The sequence below is a fragment of the Homarus americanus genome, unplaced genomic scaffold (assembly GCF_018991925.1).
Source record: "Homarus americanus isolate GMGI-L3 unplaced genomic scaffold, GMGI_Hamer_2.0 scaffold5589, whole genome shotgun sequence".
Classification (NCBI taxonomy): domain Eukaryota; kingdom Metazoa; phylum Arthropoda; class Malacostraca; order Decapoda; family Nephropidae; genus Homarus; species Homarus americanus.
Window position 1 is genome coordinate 5,396,436 of NW_024736650.1, and position 4,520 is coordinate 5,400,955.

Consider the following 4,520-nt stretch of genomic DNA (forward strand, 5'->3'; position numbering starts at 1 on the left):
CCACCAGCAGCACGAGGCACGGCCCTCCCTCCACCAGCAGCACGAGGCACGGCACTCCCTCCACCAGCAGCACGAGGCACGGCCCTCCCTCCACCAGCAGCACGAAGCACGGCCCTCTCTCCGCCAGCAGACATTGGCCACCTCTGAGTCACAGCCACTGTTATATATGGACCTGCACAACTGACCATTCTTCGATTTAATTTGTATAATATGTAAACTAGTCTCATGACAAGACAATTTAACGGGCTTCCTTGTGGTGTACACGACCACCCGCGGCGCTGCCCACGTCCCAGCAGGATACAGACTCAATCAATAGCATTGCCTCTGGGTTAGCGGCATTCCAATAAGTTTAACTGGGTGTGTTTTTGCCCGACCTTCACAGAATATTAAGTGTTCGCCACCGTGATCACCGTGTTTTTTCCGTTTAATAACAATGAGAAACATCGTCTCTCATGACATTCATGACCTTACACTACGACTTTATTGCTGGGGCTTGATGCACGTGCACAGTCAAGTCAAGTAACGTAACAGAGAACACATATTTACGCTAAATCATGGAACAGATACTTTGAGTAAATCATACGTGTAGGTGAGCCAACTCTAAGTGCCGCTGCTGTACTCTTAACGGGTACATTGGCCGCTCTCCTCACCTCCCTTAATTACAGTTGAAGCTAACACAGTTGTTACCTGCACGCACCGATGACGATCCTTCTGGTAACGTATCTATGAACGCCAGTATCATGATGTGCTGCCAGACCAAGTATTTTATACAACTGCGTAGTCATGAACTTGGCCTCAACCAATAGTTAAACTATACTGTAGTGAAGGTGGCCAGTGGGAGAGATACCGTGTTGTTATGCATGATACAGAATAAGTATATTCAATCGGTGTGTGTTTTAGGTGAGACAAGTGATCATGGGCACTTTGTGCCCGGTGGCGAGTCCGGTGGTACAGTTTACCAAAGCTTGAAAGTTCCAATGCTCGTGCTTGGCTGGCAGCGTACAGCGACATCGTTTTCCAGCGTAAATAAAATGGTTAATTAATGCCTTCCTAAAGAAACCTTCGACATGGGACCAGGTTTGTTCCACTCTACGAATTTTTTGCGATTTTTCCAGTTTGATGAAAAACGAGTGTGCCGTTTCGGCTGCCCAGAACAGACATACACAGACACACAGCTATTCCTATAGTATGAGATAATCATGGTCGTGGTTGTTATAATCATGGTCGTGGTTGTTATAATCATGGTCGTGGTTGTTATAATCATGGTCGTGGTTGTTATAATCATGGTCGTGGTTGTTATAATCATGGTCGTGGTTGTTATAATCATGGTCGTGGTTGTTATAATCATGGTCGTGGTTGTTATAATCATGGTCGTGGTTGTTATAATCATGTTCGTGGGTGTTATAATCATGGTCGTGGTTGTTATAATCATGGTCGTGGTTGATATAATCATGGTCGTTGGTGTTATAATCATGTTCGTGAGTGTTATAATCATGGTCGTGGTTGTTATAATCATGGTCGTGGTTGTTATAATCATGGTCGTGGTTGTTATAATCATGGTCGTGGTTGTTATAATCATGGTCGTGGTTGTTATAATCATGGTCGTGGTTGTTATAATCATGTTCGTGGTGTTATAATCATGGTCGTGGTTGTTATAATCATGGTCGTGGTTAATATAATCATGGTCGTTGGTGTTATAACTCATGTTCGTGAGTGTTATAATCATGGTCGTGGTTGTTATAATCATGTTCGTGGATGTTATAATCATGGTCGTGGGTATTATAATCATGGTCGTGCTTGTTATAATCATGATCGTGGTTGATATAATCATGGTCGTTGGTGTTATAATCATAGTCGTGGTTGTTATAATCATGTTCGTGGGTGTTATAATCATGGTCGTGCTTGTTATAATCATAGTCGTGGTTGTTATAATCATGGTCGTGGGTGTTATAATCATAGTCGTGGTTGTTATAATCATGGTCGTGGTTGTTATAATTATGGTCGTGGTTGTTATAATCATAGTCGTGGTTGTTTTAATCATGGTCGTGGGTGTTATAATCATGGTCGTGGTTGTTATAATCATAGTCGTGGTTGTTATAATCATAGTCGTGGTTGTTAAAATTATGGTCGTGGTTGTTATAATCATAGTCGTGGTTGTTACAATTATAGTCGTGGTTGTTATAATCATGGTCGTGGTTATGATCATGGTCGTAGTTGTTATAATCAGGGTCCTGGGTGTTATAACCATCGTTGTGGTTGTTATAATCATAGTCGTGGTTGTTATGATCATTGTCGTGGTTGTTATAATCATGGTCGTGGTTATTATAATCATAGTCGTGGTTATTATAATCATGGGTGTGGTTATAATCATGATCGTGGTTGTTATAATCATGGTCGTGGTTGTTATAATCATGGTCGTGGTTGTTATAATCATGGGTGTGGTTATAATCATGATCGTGGTTGTTATAATCATGGTCGTGGTTGTTATAATCATAGTCGTGGATTGTTATAATCATAGTTGTGGTTGTTATAATCATGGTCGAGGTTGTTATTATTATGTGTCGTTTATTTACAATCATAGTCGTGTTTGTTATAATCATGGTCGTGGTTATGGTCATGGTCGTAGTTGTTATAATCATGGTCGTGGGTGTTATAATAATCGTCGTGGTTGTTATAATCATAGTCGTGGTTGTTATAATCATTGTCGAGGTTATGATCATTGTCGTGGTTGTTATAATCATAGTCGTGGTTGTTATAATCATAGTCGTGGTTGTTATAATCATGGTCGTGGTTGTTACAATCATAGTCGTGGTTGTTATAATCATGGTCGTGGTTATGATCACGGTCATAGTTGTTATAATCATGGTCGTGGGTTTTATAATTATCGTCGTGGTTGTTATAATCTTAGTCGTGGTTGTTATAATCATGGTCGTGGTGTAATAATCATGGTCGTGGTTGTTATTATTATGGTCGTGGTTGTTATAATCATAGTCGTGGTTGTTATAATCATGGTCGTGGTTATAATCATGGTCGTGGTTGATATAATCATGGTCGTGGTTGTTATAATCATGGTCGTGGTTGTTATTATTATGGTCGTGGTTGTTATAATCATAGTCGTGGTTGTTATAATCATGGTCGTGGTTGCTATAATCATGGTCGTGGTTGTTATAATCATGGGCGTGGTTGTTATAATCATGGTCGTGGTTGTTATAATCATGGTCATGGTTGTTATAATCATGATCGTGGTTTGTTATATCAGTCATTGGTGTTATAATCATAGTCGTGGTTGTTATAATCATGGTCGTGGTTGTTATAATCATAGTCGTGGTTGTTATAATCATAGTCTGGTTTGTTATAATCATGGTCGTGGTTGTTATAATCATGGTCGTGGTTGTAATAATCATGGTCGTGGTTGTTAGAATAATTAACTAAAGAAATATTCGCCATAGGAGGTTAAAAAAAAAAAAATATTATGAATCACCGATGATCATTCCAAGATAAATTATATTATGAAGAGAATTGACCTTGATTCTGGTTATATTAGTCACCATCTGCAAGTCATCACCTGTGTTAAGTCATCATAGTCATCATCTACGTTAGTCAGTTTTAGGCCCATCTCACATGACTAACCGACCATCGATGTTCTTTCCGCGCGAGGTGTTAGTTTTCAACGCGTCTTATTATTTACGCTGGTGGATGTAAGACCTCCTACTCACTGACGCAGCTATGGTCAATTTGGTGTTATTCTTGTTTATAAATGCCTTCTAATCTGTCTCAAGTCTATCCGTCCTGTCTATTACCATCCCAACTGTCTGTTCGTCTGTGAGGTGTTTGAATGTAAGCCCGTCTGTACTCTTTGTGTCGTCAAATCTGTCTGTCTTATCCGTTGTTGGCGTCTGCCTATTTGTCTAATGTGAACCAGTCAGTCAGCTGTCTGTCTGTCATGTTAGTTGCCATATTGTCTATTTATTTGCATGGATGAAGCTGTCTATTTTTGTCAACCGCCTGTCTGTTTCACTGTCTATATTCACCCTGTGTCTATTGTAGTTATCTTCTCCATGCATTCCTGTTATTATCTTTTATCTCTTCTCCTTTCCATGAGCCACAGGAATAAGTACACAATGTAGCTGTAAGGTCGTCTGGTAACGTTGAAACTGCGCATCCAGACGCATGATGAAACTCAGCTCCCCCACCTATTATCTATTTTATGTTTCCTTCTTGATTCTTCTATTTATTCATCTTCCTTCCTTTACTAATCCAAACAACATTAAAAAAGTAGGGTAAAAAAAAAGTGGGGGAGGAGGAGGAGCCATACGATAACTGCAATCGTGGGCTGACAGCGTACAGCGAATGAGGGTGCCAAGTTCGTAAATAAAATGGTTATGTAATGGCTTCAAAAGAAACCATCGATATGGGGCCAGTTTGTTCCACTCTGAATTTTTGGCGATTTTTCCACCAAGTTTGATGAAAAACGATTGTGCCGTTTCGGCTGCCAAATCATACACACATGCCTATAGTAA